The sequence below is a fragment of the Phyllostomus hastatus genome, unplaced genomic scaffold (assembly GCF_019186645.2).
Source record: "Phyllostomus hastatus isolate PE091 unplaced genomic scaffold, TTU_PhHast_1.1 phas_contig_80, whole genome shotgun sequence".
Taxonomy (NCBI): domain Eukaryota; kingdom Metazoa; phylum Chordata; class Mammalia; order Chiroptera; family Phyllostomidae; genus Phyllostomus; species Phyllostomus hastatus.
This window is the reverse complement of record NW_025333960.1, coordinates 50785925-50807772: the sequence shown is the minus strand read 5'-3', so window position 1 is coordinate 50807772 and position 21848 is coordinate 50785925.

Genomic DNA, 21848 nt, shown 5'->3' with positions numbered 1-21848 from the left:
TAAACAGCATTACTTAGCCAAAATCAAGAGCCAATCTTTTTTTTTTCTTTTGGTTTCATTAAAAAATGTCTAGAGTGTTTACTCTATTGAATTATCTAGCTCAGGGCATTGTTTACCTAATTACTCCACTTGCTACAAGTGGCCTTGAATAGGATTATATTAAACACGGACTATGAAAGATAGTGAGAGATTAATAATAAGCCAAAGGGGCAATTGGACAAACAAAATTAAGGCAGTATTAAGTCATCCAGTTAAGTAAGTTGTGAGGTATTAGTTTATATTTCCTTCCGTGGGTGAACTCATTATATTAAACTTTAAGAATACTGGCTTATTCTGCAAAACAATAAACTACTTTCTGAAATTAATTATGAACCCATTTCAGGGTTCTCTAGGCTCTTCATGAAAAGGACTACATTTATCAAAAAAATTATTTTGGTGAAAATAACATGAGGTGACTTGAGGTCCCACTCCCCTCAAAGCTAAGGCTTATCATGTGTTATCTATATATGTTATGCTGTCCTGAACTTTAGGAGTCCTTTTCATGCAGGACAGAGCAGAGTGGTGAAAGAAAAGAAGACTTCGTTATGAAAATACTGATTTTCATATTTAAATACACCAGTGACTTCAGTATCAATCTTGATCAAGTCATGGGTGATCATGGACATTATACTGATAAATCACTACAGTGTTCCCCGCAGGGCAATCATGATTTTACAAAGGAAGTGGCATCGTGTTTGGGGCTCCTAGTTTTAATTCTTATTTCTACTGGCATCTTAATTTTTTTACCAGTTTGATCAGATTTTCTTCCTGCCTTTACAACCATTATAAAGTCACTCAGTTTCTCTGTTTCTGTCTCTCCCCCCTATATTTATGTATTATATATTGAGATTAAATTTGTAATATACAATGTAAGTGGGAGTGTATATGACAAACTTAGATATTGTGTGTTTGTATATATATATGTATATATAAAATAAATGCTAACTGAATGTCTTCAGTGAACATCAACCCATTTATTGCTCAAGGATTTGTAGGGTTTGTCAATTACATTTTATAAATGTTTTTGTGTGAATATGTGCATACACAGGCTTACACATATACATGCATAGATATACATATATGTACACACTTATATATTCAAATGTTACATTTCAGTGTTTCTTTAACTAAGTAAATAGTCTATGTGTCTGTTTTCTTCTCTATTTACTCTTATTTATTATCCAAGTAAAAGGAAATTGTCTGTCATTAGGTAATTGGCCAATGAATCCATATTTAACAAACAACTATTAAACAGTGCCCCTTGTAAGCAGGGCATTTTTGCAGTAATCAGCACTTTTGCTTAAGACACAGGAAGAATGTTTTAACTGGCAACTGAGTGATCACTAAGGGAACCAAGACATATTTACAAAGGAGAATTAAAAACTCCTTATCTGGAAATATCCCTGAAGGAGAACAAACACAAACACCGTGACAGGACCCCATACTTCTGTAAAAGGAAAGAGACAAAGCAAAAGCAGAGCGAGAGAGACGGCGATGAGGGTGACCTGCTTGTTGGCACACACTGACAGTGGCCGAGATAGGCTCTGGGAGACAAGAGATGACAATGAGGCAGCCCACGTGTATTCTCTATTCTATGGTGAACACTGAGCTAACTGGTTCTAAATAGGATACAAATCCAAGGAAAATAAAGATACAACTGTAAAATTAAAACCTGTGTTTCAGGCTCTAGAATAAAGAAAATGAAATCAGTGAGAAAGCTTTTCCCAGAATTCACTGGGCCAAAAGTCGACATGAACAGTGGGAAGGAATACAGACATACGCATATATAATGAAAAGGCAACATCAGGGTAATGATATTTATAAAGATGACTGTAGAGAAAAATAAATAAAGTAATAATATTACTATAATTACAGATGATGGCAGTAAAATTATTTTGTCCTAGAAAGTGAAAAAGGAAAAAACTAATACAAATTTCTCCATTGTCCTGTGCTTACATTTTTGATATTATTAAAAAAATACATTCAAGTTTATTTTTTAAAGAAAGAATTAGCTTGAATTACAACTGAAGACAGAGTATGCATAAACCAATTCCCTTTAGGAAAAATAAAGAAAATACAGCCATCCAAAAATGATAGAAAACAAAGAAAAAGGTATAAGCCAGAGGCCATTAAAAATGCATTAAGAAAATTACAACATCCATTCTAAAGGAAATATAACAATGCATTTGTGTTTACAAATGTGTGTTTTTATGTTTGGTGTATGTGTGTACACAGTGTGTAAATGGCCATTTAATAAAAAAAATCTTTATGGCCAAGGAACAGGGCAAAAGCCATGAGACAGAACTGATTCCTACCCAATAGACACACAGTTAGGCAAGATGCTCAGGCTACGGTGCATCTTATTTCATCCATTCAGGCAATAAATAGTGATGCCTGCCTGATAGGTACCCGACACTGCTGTGCTACCGCACAGGGATGAAATGTAGAGATCGTGACCCCAAAACCCTACCGATCTAATGTGAAAGGTAAGTGAGCAAATCAGTAATGACCGCATGGAATGGCCAAGAGCTTCCAAGGAGAGGGGGACAGAGGAAAAGGATCTCACCCCTGCCAGGGCAGTGAGGAGTGAGGAGGCAAACAGTGTGGGAACCACTTCAGAGGGGCCGAGATCACCACTCTGGGACTGCCTTCGCTTCTGTGAAGCACAGCGTTTCGTATCTAATATCTGGTATCTCTGAAAAATTATGGCATTAATTATAAAAATTAAAACTATAAAAATGAAATTGTAATTTACCAAGGAAAAAGACTGAAAATAAGCAAAGAGTAAACTGCACAAAATCCTACTTTTGAATATATTGCTTATACACAGTCATAAAAGTATCAGCACAAATGGATTTCAGTTCATGAAACTATACTCCCATTGAGATTATTTCTATGGCTTGTATTGGAAGGCTGTAGAGTTTGTGGTTGACTTACCCGATAGGGAAAAACAAATGAAATTGTTTATAGGAACTTTTGCTAAATTGGCTTCTTCAAGTTGTGGGTCCACAAACCATGAAGTAACTTGCAATGTAATAGAGATGCATCTCGGATGTAATATGACTCTTTCTAAAAACGTCTGGGAGGGTCTGGCCAAGTTTGAAGTAAAGGTGACAGCCCACAGAAGCCCACCTTCACTTCTGACGCCACTGGATACTTTAGGGGGTTCCCCAAATCACCCTCAGGCTTGCCATTTCCCTAGAAGGCACGGTAGTCCTGGCTGGAGGTAGTTTCACTCCTGGTTGTGGATATTACGAGGGAGAGATTAAAATAAGCCCCGGGGGAAGAGATGCACAGGGCGGAGTCCAGGAGGGTCCTCGCCCCTCGTGATGGCATCCCTTGCCAACCACAGAAGCTCATTGGACTCCTGTTGTCCAGAGATTTGTGGTCCTGTATCACTGAGGCAGGAGTGACTGTCCACGTGGCTACTCTCCACGTCCAGCCCCTCCAGAGGTGCACCAAAGCACACACCTCAAAGCCCCGGCCCACATCCCATTGGTAACACAGCTCAGGGCCCTCCCTTCAAAAGCACAAGGCTACCCTGCGGCTGGCCCAAGACGCCCAGGCAAAGAAGGACACGGCAGCCAGGCACAACATCCCAAGGGCTTAGGAAGGACCTCCCAGAAGCACAGGATAAAGGCCCGGTTTCTTTCGTGTCATGTTAAATTCCTGACAATACAATGTCTACTCTTATTTAAATAATCCAAACAAAGTTTATGTGGAACATTGATATTCGGAAGTGTTCTGTCCATAAAATACCTACTGAAAATGTAACTTGTAGAGATTAGATTATGGTTCTCTCAGTTTGTTTTATATTCAGAAGGCTCTTAAAAGAGGTTAAATCATTACCGGCATGTGACAGAAAATATCTTTAAAATAAGACTTTTAACTTTAATTGCCATAGACATGAAAGTATATTATCATTGGAAATAAACTCCATTTCAAGTAATTATTCCATAGCGAAGGTTCAACGCATATTAAACCAATCCCTTTGTGAAACCTCTGGAGTAGAAATGTCCTTAAAACATTACTTTAAAGATGCTCTAAAATTAAAATGGCCAGCCTTAAAATATCAGCTTTTAGAAATAGTTCTCCTCCTTCTGGGACCCAATAAGCCAAGTTGCCCTCCCCCCTGCCCCCGCTCAGAGAGAAAGGGCATTTTATGAGCCTGTTGTAAACCATTAACTGTGTAGTGTTATAATTGAAACGCTAACACAGTCGTAACTGTGATGATGAAACCTGCATCAGTTTAATGCCCTCACTCCTACAGGGAGATACGAGCAAGACTTTACCTAATACTCTGGCAGGTGAGGAGGGAGGGGTACTGTTCAGACCAGCACAGTTTGCTTCTCCCTGAGGCACCCCTAGCTCTACCCAAGCATTCTGTGATTCCTTCCACATCTGCATATTCTGCTTATAAAAGAAAATGGAAATCCCTTGTGCTTTCTTCAGACTTCAGAACTGGCCTCATTGATAACTCAAATGTGCCTCCTCCTCATATGTCCAGAAGTAACCAACTCAGAGTTTTAAAAGAACTGTGAGTGTCAAGATATAAAACTGACAACCAAACATTATAACATAATCCCGGCCCTTGAGTTTCAAATTGGACTCACACTCTATACGAGACTCATACTAGATACAGGTGGCTTTTTATCTGTGCTTATACTACATACAGGTGGAATTTTATTTCTACCTCACATTTTTTTCAATCTAACTTCCATTTTAGCTTTTTCTATTCCCTCTCTGTAATCACCAAGGCATGAAGTTCTTTTTGAGGGTAAAGACCATGAATGAATCATCTATGCATTTCCACAGGGGAGAATAGGTCCTTATTAACTTCTATAAATAATATTCCCCAAATATTATTAATTTATTAACCTATAATACGGCTGCTAAATTGTATTTTCTTCCAACTTTTTACTCAGTGAAATTCTTGGCGTACTTTGACAGCCTGTACTGGCTGTGTGACCAGAGAGACCACTTCTGTTGCTTTTTAGACTCTCACCCCTTGCTGATCACCGAGAAAGTGCCTGAGGCCACCAGCAGGAAATGTCCCAATATTATATACCTCTTCTCCCAGAATTGTGCGTGCCTAACTATCAAAAGAGGAGAAAGCGTAATGTGGAAAAAAATTATTTTTAAAACCGGATCCTCTGTTCTACGGGGAATATAAATCTCGGAAGTGTGACTTCCCAAACATCTGCCGGGTAACCGGGGAAGGCGGGTCAGCGTGCTTCTGAGTCCTGGGGCTGCCAAAAGCACCCCGGGTGAGGGAGGACCAGCTGGCTCCCGAACCGAAATGGAGCCCATGGAGCACGGAGTGCAGCAGGTTCAGGAAAGGCAGTGACACGGGGGCGGACAGGTGCCAAGTTCACTCGGAAGCCCCCTACATATGTTTACCTGCTTTGCAACTGCAGTGTGGTTTCTTCCGTTTCAGAGGGTGAATTAAAATGCAAGGGATGGTTAGAGACGATCCTTCATCTCGATGGAAAATAAAATGAGGTACAGATGGTGAGGATCCGCTCCTCCTTTTACCTTGAGTTGTAAAGGTGCCGGTTTGTCGCCGAATGGCCTCACTTGGCTGCAGTCACACAAATCACAGTGGGGGATTTTACTGGCTTAGGCAACTGCTCCTCCTATCCTTTAATCCCTCAAATAATTTCTAGAGTAAAACAAAATGCCATTCTTATCATTGTGCTGATTCAGGTTTGGGACACAAAATAAAATGGAAACTATTCGTGCAACGGGTCGTTCAAGATTTAAGAAAATAAAGTACAGGCCCTGGCCAGGTGGCTCAGTTAGTTCGAGTGTCCTCCCCATACACCAAGATAGGAGGTTCGATCCCTGCTCAGGGCTGGTCCAAGAGTCAACCAGTGGATGCACAAATTAGGGGAATAACAAATCGATGTTTCTTGCTCTCTTCTCTCTCTTCCCCTGCCTCTATCAATCAATCAATCAATCAATCAATTAATTAAAAAATAAAGTACAGAAAAAAAGTAAAAACTCAACAGTATTTATTGAACAAAAACAGTTCAGGAGATGTTTTCACGGCACAACGGGGTGACTGGGAGTGCGTGCTGAGCGTCGAAGAATAAGCGCTGTACTGTGTCGCAGGTGCTCGCCTACAGAAGAACCACTCGTAAGACTGGCAAGTGTTAGCCTCTCTGACTGCTATTTCTTTTATTTATCCTCAATATGAACTAAATTATTGGATTATAAAACATAGACCATACATAAAACAGGACAATACGTAATTTCAGGCATACGTGTCATCACCAAGTGTTAAATGTTAGTGATTTTTGCCGTAATGGGTGTGGATTGCATGTATGTGCCTCCATATAAAAACACTGTGTGTGTCCCCCAATAATTTACTGTCCTATCCATTCGAAATGAGTAATATTATTTATATATTTTACATGAAACATTTAATATATCATAAGACAAGATTTTACATAAGGTTAGCTGGTCCGTCTTTTGTCCATTGATTTTTGTTGCCGTCTTCGAATGTTCCAAGGGCATATATACGGTTGTTTTCATTTGTTCTTTATAAATTTTAAAAATTTCTTTGTCCTTATGCCATTACCATGCTGTTTGAATTACTGGTTTTATAATGCATTTAATTATCTGACATGGCAAATTGTGGCTTGTAAACTTTATACATAAAAGACATAGGCAATGTATCTGCATAAATATATATAATTTTAATAGGTCAAATCTGATTTCCTAAGTTTTCTTAAGTTATTATTTCTTGAAGTATTTCTTTAAAATGATGCATATACTTTTAGGAAATCAATTATTATGTCTAACTTTTAAATTTATTTGCCAACATTATTCACATTATTTATCTATTATTGAAAAAATGTTAGTGTTTATATTATTATATCCAGTACCATTCCAAGAGATATCATATTTATTTTATTCACAATATTAGCCATTCTCAGAAAAATACTATGAGATCATTTCTTTTGATGTCGTGGAATTTTAATTATATCTCATTTTTCAATTATAAAGATATTCCCTGTGACCTCCCTTACTTTTTCTTCATCAGTCTTGCATGCTATTTATTTCTGTGTCTTTGCAAAGAAATGTCTTTGGTTTTAATTTTGTTCTTCCAATAATAATTATTAGTTGCTGTTCTGGTATTTAATATTCTCTTCTATTACTTTGTGTTCTTTAGTCTTTTTCCTTAATCATTTCTGAAGGTTGTAAAAAAAAAAAACAAACTGAAACCAATTATCTTAAGCTTTTTCCAAATGGGTTAAATTCCTTGCACTTACTGCATGTTTTTACGGACTGTAATACAGGGATTTTTTTTAATAGTGTTTATTGTATTCACCATGTTTTCCTTTCTATACTTTCTGCCTTTGGGTAGATCAAGTTTCATGCATTTTTCCCCTTTTGATCCTTCTCTTTGGAAGTTATACATTCTATTTACCATAATAACTATAACAACAAATCTTGATCTAACAGTAGTTTTTCCTTTATAAGTGATTTAAATCTAACCTCTGATTTGCTGATTCTTCCAGTATTTTAGCTCCCCTTTATTTATAACTACTCAAATCACTATTATTTTCACACTGAATTTTGTGGTCAGTGTTTATTTAAATTTATCACTAAATTCACCCATTTATTTGCTCATCTTTGTGTCTTTGACTCCCCCATGTTTTAAGGGGTTGGGTTTCCTCTGACTTTACATTCTTTGTCACTCACTGAAATGTGTAACTAGATGATGCCAATGTTTGCTTTAATTAAAATGTTGCCTCACTCCTAATCTTATACATTGGTTTATCTGAGTGTAGACATGCAGTGTGTCCTGTTAATGTGCTATGCATGGCTGAGGACAGTAGAATTTGAGTTGGCTTGTGTTTCAAACATGCCTTCTCAATTCTTCAGGGTGTGAAATGCTTTGCTTTGACTTTTATTACTATTTGCATTCCTTCATCATTTTATGCATGCTGATGTTATATTTCTCAGACTGAGTATTTCAGATCCTTCCGGTATGAATTATGGTGATCCTACCTCTTGATGACCTGTTTATTTAATGTGACTCTTAAGCTTTAATTTTTCACTCATTTTAACAATGATTGTTTTTCTAAACAAATGATGTAAGTTCTAAACCCTAGAACTTCCATGGACACAGATTTAATTGTTGTATTATTTCCTTAGCTTGAAATTTCTTTATCATGCGAGCAGAGTAAATTGCCACCTTACAGCCACTGATGGTACAGGGTTGAGATACTTATGCTTATTTAAAAAATCTTTATATTTCTATTTTAAACACTGTTAAAAGAAAGGTTTTCTTGACATTTCCATTGGCAAAGACCAGTTTGGAACAGACAATTTTCTGACCCAACTTTTTTATTGTTATTTCTCATAGAAAACTCTGACAATGTGGTTCATCTGCTTTCTTGAAAATTTTTGTATGTTCTTCTCTCTAATAATAAGTGACCATTGAAACTGATAGATGGTTCCTTGACTAGCATAAATCCTACTTTGAAAAAGTCCATAAAATCCAAAAACTCTTTAGAATTTCAATCTTTATCAGTAGTTATATACTTGACCTCATTAACTAAGTTGCATGAGAAATGGAATTGAAAAAAATATAGAAGTAAATGATTAGATGAGGAAGCCAAATTAAGAATGATTAATATAAACAAAAAATAAGAGACTTTAAAATGAATCTTAAAAATAGTAAAAAAAAATTCTGAAATTTAAGTAATGTATCATGACTGGTTTGCTATAAAAATAGTCAGTTGAATATTAGAAATATGATTGACAGCTAACATTTGGAAAAGCATTATACTGATGGGTGTCCCTGAATATTCCTTGAATGTTATTAAAAGCCAATGCACATACTATTATCATTAAATTTCTGGAAGAAATAAAGCAAATGTCTTTAGCAAAAGTCACCCTGACCATCTCTATAAACTTTGACCTCTGTAAGATTTCATTTCCCAGAATCTTGTGACCTCAGACACATGCTAAAAATTTATGACCATACCATGTTTTTCTCATAGCCGTCTGGTAGAACTGGCTATGTTATCAGCCGGCGTTTACAAAGTGCATTAGACTGGAGTAAAATGTGATTGTGTTCTTAAGAGAAAGATTAAATAAGGTTCTTCCAGAAGACTTCATGTAAATCAGGCCGAGAAATAGAAAGTAGCAATCATATACCCCCATTCCCTCGCCCCGTTAAGGACATAAATTACGGTGACGGAGTGCTCACATCTGCAGTCGAATGCGGTTGTGCAAGGCCAGCAGCTTTTCCTCTCTAGCTTCGTCTTGAGCAGAGCACAGAACGAAGTAGCCACTGACACTGCCAAGTCCATTCAGGAGTAATGGGGAGTAAACTAAAGCACTGTTAGGAGGCCATTACTTGGAAGCATTTGGTGTAAAACAAAAAATGCCCCCTTAAATTAAACTGTGAACCACTGAAGACCTGGCGGCAACACACACACACACACACACACACACACACACACACGCACGCACAATCCAAGACTCATAGGAAAGTTGTTGGGCTTTGAGAGTCAGTCCATCCCCCTGCTTCCTGGAGTTTAGACTGTGTCACAGTAGCGTGGCAAAAATGCTGGACCATCTCATAAGAAAATCATTTTCTTTTACTAATACAGTGTTTAATTGACTAATGATTTGTGAATTTCCTTATGAGAGAGAGAGAGAGAGAGAGAGGTTGATTAACCTAAAGACAGAAAAGAAAATATCTGGTGGTTTGAAACTGTTCAGATATTGACCACTCACTTGTTATTTATGGACAAGGGATAAATGAAAGCCTCTGCAAATCATACGATGCCAATACTCTGATGAAGGACCATTTATTTTAGTTCCAAGGAGATTTATTTAGAGGTAATTCAGCCCCAGATATTCACTGTTTATAGGGAAATGAAGCCCAAAGAGTTTGAGTTGCTCAGAATCACTACTGGCAGGTGACAAGGCGGGACCAGACCCCATGACTGCTAATCCATCCCGCATCCATGTATTCTAAAAATGATTTTAAATAATGATAAACATGACAATCAATGGTGCAGAAACTTAGCAGAAAGAAAAGTATTTAAACTTTCAAAGGACAAATGATTTAGAAAACAAAATCTTTTTCTGAAGCTTAGCATAGAATGCTTCAAAATGTGATTTTCCTAGGGAAAGCATGGTAGTTGACTGTTACAATGACCTTGACTTTGTAAAATGAAATCCATTCCTAATGGCCCTGAATTTGCATAGACAGTGGATCCCCTCTCCCACCCTGGCCCACAGTAGTGAGCTTTTGCACTCAGAACTAAAATTCTGCATTCTCATTTACCTGAGGCTAAAGATGAATGACTTTGGTTTCAGTACAGTGTAGGCTAGTGAAGTCAGGAATTGAAATCTTTACTTAAGATACTGATTTCTCTCCACACTCCCGCAAGTTTCAAAAAGCCATGATGTGCCTTCACCTGTTTTCTTTCTGTGGCATGCCAGGGACTTTTCCCTAAAAATCCCCTCCTAGCTTTGTATTCCTCACCAACAAACTTCCTTATGCTTCCATGTCTGTCATTTCCTAACATAATAGTGGGCACTTCATTTGCCTGTGTCCCTAGAACTGTGATATATGCAGTAATCTCTCCAGCAGTTATAAATGACGTAGAAAACACATTGGTGGAATATTTGAAATGTAAGTTATAAATATGTAGTCGTTAAAGAAACTCAATCCCAAACAAACGCATAAATAATGAAAGCAAAACATACATAGTGACTTTTATAATATGAATTTTGCAACATTAAAAACTGAAAAAAAATCAGTGCTCCCATACACTTATTTTCTTTCTCAAACTATTTTTGTATATCTGCTAAAAATACTTGTATGAATGTGTCTCTGGCCTTGAAAGACGTGAAGGTCGTTGCACGGAGTCTGTCGAGATAGCAGTTCCTGCAGCCACATTCCGAATATAGTAGGCTTTGAAGGAGACGCTTCTTGGCAGGATAAGAGCCTCCAAATCCTCAAATCTTGAGGCTTCTCCTGCCTCAGCTAGTATCCTGAAAGAAATATAAATAGGGGGCATGCTATTTAAAAGTCAGTCTTCATTACAGGCTGGGCCTTCCCTCTGGACTTTATCCTGTCCATCCAGGAGATTCTGGCTGGATTCTTTTTCAGTTACCTGGAGCCTTTCACTTAGACCTCTGCAGGCTGCTGATGCCTGCTTGAGGCTGGTTTTAACTTTTGGCCACCACAGAAGAATCTTCTAAAGGAGAATCCCCAACAGGATGAGGGACAAAATAATGACTCGAATGCAAAAGTGTTCGCGCCTGCTCCTGCCACCTACACTGAAGAGAACACTAGCACCCGGGCGGAAGTGTTTCTGAGCTCTGACCTGGGAACAGCCGCCCGTGCTGGAAGGCGGAAAGTGAGTGTTTCCTCCCTGTTAGAGCCCAGGACTGAGCAAAGCTCAGCCACGTTAGTGATGGGCACACGCGGCCTTCTGAGACAGCCGGCTGTGTGTGGCCTGCAGAAATACAGGCATTCGTAATACTTGAAAAGAATCGCTAATAAAATATTAACAAATGTTCAATTTTTATATTCTAAACCTGTCCTTCTTGGATGATAGAGTCTAACACTTACACTCTAAAGAGAACCAAATTTTTCTTTAACTGAATAAAGTTTTAGAGTGTAAAAGCAGATTTGGTAAGAAATCGTCTTCTGAATATAAACTTTATAGGAAATGGTTATGGGTCAATCATTTTTCCCTAAATTTTTGCTAGGAATATTTGCTCATGTAATACATAGGGGCATCTTACAGGAAAAATACTCAGTGTGCTGTATTTCAGAAAACCTAAAGTAGCATCAGATTTCCCAACATCAAGGGGAAGACAAATGTTCAGAATCGAGACTTACAACACTTAATATTGTAAATCTTTTTTTTTTGTTTTGGTACATTCTTGCACATGGATTAAAGTATATCGATTAAGCTTTGTCAATAGTTCTACAGTGCCTTGCTCTCCCATTTCCAAAATTAATTTATGTTTCCTGTATTCCCATTCAAGCCCCCATCATTATAGATTTCTTTTGGCATTTCATCTATCTAATATGTCTCTGGCATCCTGTGCAATGTTAGTCTTCCTGCCTGTGGCTCAAACTGCGTGTAAATTTTTTTTTATTTTAGTATATAAGTTCTCAGAAGTATATAAAATACCTGTAATAAGCTTGGTTAAATTCAAATCAAGTAAGTTTAACAACACACAGCTTAGCAATTCTAAACACACGTTCAGAAAGCCTGTGACGATAGAGCCCAGAATACACTGAGCTGGCATTTGTCAGTATCGATTTCAAATTACCAGGTGTCATTTCCATTGATGTGCTGAATACTGAATACTTGAATGTTTCTTGACTGAAATCGCATGAAAATCTGATTTCATAGTCTGGAAACACAGCTATGAATTAAGGGTGTGTTCGTGTGAGACAGAGAGAGAATAACTTTCATCAATAACTCTATAAGGCACAAATTTTACCCAGATGTCTTTGCAGCATGGAAGGACGTGTGGTCATTCTGGGCACAGGACAACCTGAAAGAGAGAGAAGTAAGAAGGACTGAGTACCCCTTCCTTATGAGGACTAGATGAGGAGTTTACTTACTAGCTTCCCATTATTCAAAAGTTCTTCCTATAGGAATAAAAATAGGAAGGCAAGAAGAGAACAAAAATAGTTCCTCCAACACAGGCTGTATGCTGTTGATGCTGCTTCCATAAACTTTATTCCAACACCTAATCCTGACTGACTACCAAGCCGCCATGTTTCTCGTTCTGCTGTAACTGTCTTACTAGCAACGTCAAGGGGCTGTTAGCACACTCGAGTGCACACTTCCTGACTTTGTCCTGCCCAGAGCAAACAGCACAGCGAGCCTGCAAAAACCAAATATGTTGCAATCTAAAATTCTTCAGATATTATATGTACTTTGCCTTAAACACAGAGTGTATTGACTTTAAAGATGAGAGGAAGAGGTATCCTATAAGGCCATTCATCTTCTTTCCCCTTGAACTTGAGACCACTAACAACAAATGCAGGCGTTTTGCAGCAGTGTGTATATGATGCCTTCAACTTCAGAAATACAAAGTCAGTTGTCACGGTGAAGCTTTATAGATAGGAACTATTGATATTTAATTTCAAATCATATGGAAAAGGTTTTCAGTGGAAGGAGACAAAACACTAGAAAGTAAAATTCATCATGATAAAAAACCTGTGTATACAATCAGCAAATATCAGGAAACAGGAAAGAACTGAAGACCGTATTTGATAATTTTCCCAAATGTGGTCAGTGAATCCGTATGCAGGTAGTTGTTCTTCATTCCACAAAAGTGGTTTCTTGGTTGGCTCTTTTTTTAGCTCGTCTTGATTCATTTCAGTAATGTCCATTATGAGGAAAGGAAATTAAAAGACCTATATTGTTGCAAAGGTTTGACATTCAATAAATCATATTTTTGAAAATATTCCATGTTTTATTCATTAAGACAAGCATTAACATGACAACATTGGAGGCCTCCTCAGCAGGATATTTGACCTTAAAAACTTGTACAGAATAACTACATTGGTCTTTGTTCAAACATTTTTGCATGTAATTATCAGCTATCCTAATTGAGTGTCTAGCTTTTCTTTCAATAAGCATGAAAGTAATTCAAATGCATAAGAGTAAAGTTCAACCTTTTTTAAAAACTGAGAGAGATTTACAAATGATCTTTACTGACTGGTTGATTTTTAGGAAGGAAATTACATAATTGTGGACCAAATTTAAGTAATGAAAATAAAGGATCAAATGTATAAATGTTTAAGAGAACATTAAAGTTAAACTAGATAAAAAATATCATATCCCTAGTGCAATAATTTTCCTTGGCAAGGTCCATGATACAGGCAACATTTCAGGAACAGGGAGTAGAAAATAATCATTTCAATACATTTGAGAATGGAAGCTTCAGTTTTATCCAGGGGAAGGATTTTCCTTTGAAGCTAGGAAAACTGAAATAAAAAATAGGTAAGTGACTAACCAGTCCAAAGTAGAGCTAGCCAGTAGCAGAATCAGGATTCAACTCAGTTCCGATGTCAGCGTGCATCAGTAACGTGCCCACTGCAAACTGTTATCTTGGTTCAGCCTGAGCATGTCCAACTGCCTTTAAGCTGATGGCTAATAATGACCCTTCAGAACAGATTATGTCCTTAAAACTGAGCACATTTCTTTTTCTAAAATATATTTTATTGATTATGCTATTACAGTTGTCCCATTACCCCCCTTTATTCCCCTCCACCCTGCACACCCTCTCCCACCTACATTCCCCCCTTTAGTTCATGTCCATGTGCTGTAAGTTCTTTAGCTTCTGCAATTCCCACACTATTCTTGCCCTCCCCTGTCTATTTTCTCCCTACTGTCTATGCTACTTACTCCCTTTAGCTTTTCCCCTTCTCTCCTCCTCCCACTCCCCTGTTGCTAACCCTCCATGTGATCTCCATTTTTGTGATTCTGTTCCTGTTCTAGTTGTTTGCTTAGTTTCCTTTTGTTTTTGTTTTAGGTGTGGTTGTTAATAATTGTGAGTTTGCTGTCATTTTACTACCCATGTTTTGTATCTTCTTTTTCTTAGATAAGTCCCTTTAACATTTCATGTAATAAGGGCTTGGTGATGATGAACTCCTTTCACTTGACTTTATCTGAGAAGCACTTTATCTGCCCTTCCATTCTAAATGAAAGCTTTGCTGGATAGAGCAATCTGGGATGTAGGTCCTTGCCTTTCATGACTCGGAATACTTCTTTCCAGCCCCTTCTTGCCTGTAAGGTCTCCTTTGAGAAATCAGCTGATAGTCTGATGGGAACTCCTTTGTAGGTTACTGTCTCCTTATCTCTTGCTGCTTCTAGGATTCTCTCCTTCATTTTCACCTTGGGTAATGTAATTATGATGTTCCTTGATGTGTTCCTTCTTGGGTCCAACTTCTTTGGGACTCTCTGAGCTTCCTGGACTTCCCGGAAGTCTATTCCCTTTGCCAGAATGGGGAAATTTTCCTTTATTATTTGTTCAAGTAAGTTTTCCACTTGTTGCTCTTCCTCTTCTCCTTCTGGTACAGAAGGGGTGTGTAATTATAGGGGTCTCCTTCCCCTATAATTCAGATGTTGGAACATTTAAAGATGTCCTGGAGGTTCCTAAGCCTCTCCTCATGTTTTTGAATTCTTATTTCTTCATTCTTTTCTGATTGTATGTTTTTTTCTTCCTTCTGGTCCACTCCATAGATGTGAGACCCAGCTTTTATTCCATCATATCAGTTCCCTGTGCATTTTCCTTCATTTCCTTTATTGTAGCCTTCATTTTTTTCATCTAATTTGTGACCAAAATCAACCAATTCTGTGAGCGTCCTGATCACCAGTGCTTTGAACTGTGCATCTGATAGGTAGGCTATCTCTTGGTTGCTTAAAAGTCTTGATTGTGGGGCTTTCATTTCTGTTTGAGTCACCTTTTTTTTTCCTTTGGTCTGGTCACACCTGTTACGTATAAGGGGTGGAGCCTTAGGTGTTCACCAGGGTGGGGTACCCCAGTCGCTGGGTTGTGACATTGTATGTAGGGGCAGGGTCCAAAAGGGAACAATGGTGCTTGCTCCTCTCTCTGTTGGACCTCAGTCCCTTCCACCACTTCCCCTAAGCAAACTGGACCTTTCTGCTGCCAATTCCCATGTAGGTTGTGTACCCCGTGGATCTTTCTAACAACCTCTCCTGTGAGGCTGGGAGTCTCTCCATGCACCTCAATCCCCACAGGTGTTTTCAATCAGTGTCCCAAGGCTCTATTTCCCAGCGCTGGGATCCTGGGTTGCTCGTAGGGCCTTGCATCACAATCGCTGCCTCACTGAGTCTGCTGGTTCCCACCTTTTGGCAGGGGTCTGCCAGCTGCAGCTTGCATGCTCAGGGTCTGCCCGCTGTGGTCTTGCGCGCCCCAGATGAATCTGGTCCCAATGCTCTCTGCTGTCTGCTCTGTGACCTGTGCCCAGCTGCCCGACTCAGCCCCTCCTACTGGTCTGGATGAACGGGTCTATTTTAACTTCTTGGTTGTCTGACTTCTGTTCAGATCAATTTTCTGTCAGTTCTGGTTGTTATTCTGTTTCTAACTTGTTGTCCCTATCTTGATTGTGCAAGGAGGCACAGTGTGTCTACCTCTGCCTCCATCTTGGCTGGAAGTCCCTAAGCACTTCTTGGTTGTCTGACTTCTGTTCAGATCAATTTTCTGTCAGTTCTGGTTGTTATTCTGTTTCTAACTTGTTGTCCCTATCTTGATTGTACAAGGAGGCACAGTGTGTCTACCTCTGCCTCCATCTTGGCTGGAAGTCCCTAAGCACATTTCTTAATTATGGGAGAACCATGTACCTTCCCTATGACACTAGCAAACATCTCAGTTTTCTACCTTGAGGATCACTTACTGAATTATTCCATTTTAATTACAAATATTGATACAGCAGAATTTCTATGTGGGGGAGGGGAGCTTAGGAGCCATAAACCATTTGTAAGTAAGGCTTGAGGTTCACTATGTGTGATGGTTTACATAATGGCAAGAAAGATGGCAGTTTTCCATATTACCCAACATATACAGGAGAGGTATTGTTGGAGATTTTAGGGGAAATAAATAATTCCAACCAGCTTTTTGATGCTGAGTCTCTAAGTGAGCTCAATCCAATCAGTTGTGAACAGTGGAAATTCTACCACAATTTGCTGCTGCCCAACCTCACCCGTCTCTTCTCCCCTAACCCCTGTTCTCTCTCTCTTGTGTCTAAATCTGCTCTTCATTTTCAGACACACACACACACACACACACACACACACACAACCTCTGTTACAGAGCTTTATGTTCTTTCTTTTCTACGGTCAAAAGGCTCTCTTTCTCTCTCTCTCAACCAAATGGTCTATGTGAGCAGTGTGCAATTTTTACACTAGTTGCATTTCGAGGATGCGTGAATCTTTCAGAGCCTGGCACAGGATCAGCAGCAAGGCCACCTCATTGTCAGCTTGTTCACGATGATTGATCTCACAGAGAGCTTCCTTTCATCAGCCTGAGAGGAGGATCATTTGGCTGATTTATTATTATGGCTCATCACCTTGGAAGTTTCCTCAAAAGACCTTTCTGCATGACATGTAAGCTGTACCAGTGAATATATTTTGCGTGACATCTGCACTTTGATACGTACCTGAAATAGAAACTGCTTGAAGATTTTCATTAATGGTCTACATTGCACAGAGAGCAGATTTAGCGTTTATTGCTTAGTCATGGTTTTCTGTCCTCAGCATTTTTGGCAATCCAGGTGATAGGGCGAGAAGAATGTGCTTCTCTGATACAATCCAGTCGAAATCTGGTGTGTGTTGTTTTTAAGGCCTTTCACAGGGATGGAAAGTGTTTTAAAATAATGTAAAAAATATGAAACTCTACACAAATCCAGTAAATTGAGTAAATCACATGATCTTAAGAAAAAATATTTTATGGCCCTCACATACCAGCCATTCTACCCATTCCCTCCAGGATAGTCTTAATATTGTATGTATTGTGTTACTTTCAGGTAAAGTGATAATAAATACATCTAACCTATCTGTTTTCACTTTTTTACTGTCAAAACATGAAAATTATTTTTAAATAATGAGTTCTTGTAACAGCTAGCTGTAAATATTAAAATTTTATAAAGGGCTGGTAAATAAAACAACATAACTAGGACTTTTTTTAGCAGAAAAATTTCATAGAAGTCTAATCTTGTTACATGAATGGAGAAATTAAAGATGAAAATTAGTTCACACAATTAGTTACAGGACTACAAGTGCAACGTATATCTCTTCCCTTATAATGTTAAAATAGTTTCATAAATTATGAGAGGAAGGTTTTATGAAATGCATGTAATATACACATACAGCATATTATAATATATAGTACCTCATCATATATTCTGTATTATAATAATATATGTATATTATACATTCATACTACATATTGTATATATTATATAACATGCACTATACACTTATATAATATAAATTATATACATATAAAAAACATAATGCAAGAGGGGACTCCAAAAATTCCAGAATCATCTTCTAGAGGGCATGTCCCTTGTAGTACAGGCTTCCTCCACTAGGTGAGTGTTCCAGGAACCGCTCTGCATCAGTGGATCAGCTGGTGTTGTTGTGAGAGGCTGCGTTCATCTTCAGTGAATTTTTCTTTTAAGATTTTTTTCAACACATTCACCCATTTTATTATGGGTGATTTACCAGCACACCTGCTCATACCATGGTGAGTGTTCAGTAGTTTTTAACCAAAAATGGTGTAACCCCTGTGCCTACCCTTCCTATTTACCCAGTCTTGCGGTGAGTGATGTTTTGTGTTTCCCTAGATGGAAAAAGACTTCGAGGGCAAACATTTTGCTGATGTGGAAGAGGTGAAACCAAAAACTGCAGAAGCACCAAAAGCATCAAAATTGACAAGTTCAAAACCTTTTGAGCATGGAAAAAATGTCTTCATAGGTATATTATATCAAATGTACTTTGAGGGTGATAAAGTTTAAGCATGTTAGAATAAATAAACAAATTTTTGTAAATAAATGAGCTCAATCCAATCAGTTGTGAACAGTGGAAATTCTACCACAATTCGCTGCTGCCCAACCACACCCGTCTCTCCTCCCTTAACCCCTGTTCTCTCTCTCTTGCATCTAAATCTGCTCACGTATATAATATGCTAGATATATTACCAGCAATGGTATATTATAGTACATATAATGTGTAGTATATAGCATACAATAGATATGTATGCATTATTTTGTATGTCCACAAGTCACATTTTATATATAGATTTATTCTCACTTAACAAATCTGCGTTGCACTAATACTTGACCCAGAATGCACGTGTTAGGGGAGGGAGCCCAGGCCCAGCGCCATGGAGAGGGGATCAGCACCATGCAAACGTGGGTCCTTACCAGAGCCAGTTTCGCTCACTCTTCCGTGTTCATTTCTATTAAACACATAATTCCTTATCGAATTTATGAGCCTGTTTGATAATGATTATTTAAAAAAAGAACAAATGACACATTGTAGACAGGCTGGTACATTATGATACATTTCCAAAAACAAGAATCCTGCCCATGGCCATGAAAAAAAAATCAGTAAATAAAAACGGAGCCAGAAAAAGTCAGAAAGATGCAGTTAGCAGGCTGGGATACTTAAACACCCACCGGTAATGTGCTCCATTTTCTCAACATGTTAAAAGAAATCATAAACATAACCAAAAAATGTAGAAATGGAGTTGGTAATAGATATGCTCAATAAAGGAAAGAATATATGTGTGTATATATGTATGTGCAATATATATGGTGTATATATATTATATACACATACACACATATATATATAATTTCACCAAATTTAAAGATGTCATTCATTGGAAGATAATACTAGCAAAATGACTGAGTATTTATTAATATTATTTCATCATAGTTCCAATTTGAAAATACTCTAGACTATATTAATGTTTGGCTTTTTTAAAAATTATTTTTCTTCAACATAGAAATATTTGTGATAGATTTATTTTTATCTTTATAAAATTCAGGAATAGTTTACATAGCGTGAGCTTAATTTTTTGCTTTTTGCATAGCCTCTTCTCTGTGTATATTTTCTGTGGGCGGTCTGCAGAGTTGACGCATTTATGTATGTTCGTTATATAGGTTTGCCCTTACCCATAGCCTGGTAAACATGGGCAGGGAATTTGAAAGTACAGAGTACTTTTTACCTAATTTCAGATGACACTGTTCTTGGAGTTTGAGCAACCCGGTTTAGCTAGCCTCTCATTCCCTTAATTCCTCCCTGCCCCTGGAGGGAGGAAAACTGTAAATCCTAGTGTCTAATGCTGTCTCATGGGTGGGCTCTCCTTTCGGACAAAGTCTATGGGAAGTGTGTGGGCAAGTTGAAAAGAGCTTTGAATGGATTCGCTGGCCAGACATCATTCTATGTTAGCTATTGCATCTTTGCTTACTGGTAAGGGAAAGGCATTCTATAAAACAGAGAGTTTAATTTGAGTAAAATTTACCTTTGTTAGGAATGATCCAAAAATAGACAACAAAGTGAAAATTGTTCTTGTGATCCTTTTAGAATCATATAATTGGGATACACTCTCTATAAAACTTTGCATTTGCTAACATCTACACAATTTTCCGAATTGCACGTGCACTTTGGGTTGTACTGGGAATCCCTCGGTGTCCCCTGGTGGTTGAGAACAACGAACAAGTCAGGGGCACAGTGCGGAGGCCCAGGCCCCGCCCCGGAGAGAAGGGCCACCGCTGAAAAGGCCCGCTGCGGCTCGCGATGCTGCGTTTCTGCAGAATAGCTAGTGTTTTTACAGCACAATTTCAAATCTCTAATTATTGTTAGACTTGGATTCTGGCTGCCGCTTTCTATTCCCAGTTTGGTGGTTTGAAATTGTTTTTCCTGTGTGCGTGTGTATATACATGTGTGCAAATACCTGTATATTCAGATACAAATGTACCTCCCTGTATACATGTGATATAGATCTGCGTGTATATACTTAAGTACATATCTGTTGTCTATCTATCGACCTATCATCTATCTGTCTGTATGTAATCTCAGTACAACTGTGATGCACAGGGATAGCTATTTATTACACTTCGTTCAGCATATGATTTTGGTAGCTTTCAAACCTTACACGAGCAGAGCAGGCTGTGAACCACACTCGGGTTTTGCAGACCTTTAGCCTGGAGTGTGCTGCTTCACTTAGAACCCCGCTACCCCGGTGGGCGGAGCTGCGGCTCTGAGCCAGTTACCCGGCTCAGGTGAAACTGTGACGACCTGTGGGTGTGGGACTCAGGCAAACACTGGGTCCAAAACATCCAGAAACCAAGTAAGAGCCGCGATAGCCCTCAGCCAGTCTCTGCTGCTGTGAATCAAGTGTTCTCTCATTCACTGTTCCATCTAATCGGCACAGTAATTCTTTCAGGAGGCAGCATAAATATCTGGTAACCTTATTTTATTTGACCACATAGTTCATAGGCACCTTTCAGCCAGCACTGTTGAGTGTTCTCTGGTTACTATTACTAGGATAATAAGTGATATTTCAGTCATTCTAATCAAGCAAGAAGAGAGGCATATTTCATGCCTCTCTCGCCAAAGACACACCTTTGTTCTGATGAGCAACTTGAATCTAAGATGGTTTTCCAAAGCTGCGGCTGTGGACACACTGCAGAATATTTGCATGCCCTGCCTTTCAGTGCTTGTTATCTTAGCGCCACCTGCTATTCACAAGTTTAAGCATTAATCAAAACCTCATACTCTCCTAATGCTACCTAGAAGTATGCACATGTTTGACTGAAGCAAAGATTTTTTGAAACTGATTTTTTGAAACTGATTTTTCTTCCATTTTAGCCTGACCTTGAATTATCACAGATAGTAGCAGAATAGCACAGCATTTACCATATACATGCAATGTCAAGGCATTTTAAGAAGGCTACTTATTTAGAAAATTTCACATGTGAATTTTTTGCAGAAGGGGAGGGAGTTTACTGTACTCAATTCATTTATCTTGTGATTTCTTGGAAAGAAGTGACCACAACACTGACAAATTCATGGGTGGTTTGGTCTAAACTGTAGCTGGCAAAAACTGGATGTATAGATCTCTACTTAGAATCAGAAAATTATTAGCTGTTCAAATAAATAAAATTTTAATAATTTAACTGTGAATACTTAGTAAGAATTAAATTTCCACATTTAATAATATACAATATTATACTTGCAATGTTCACTTTTGAAACACCTATTAAT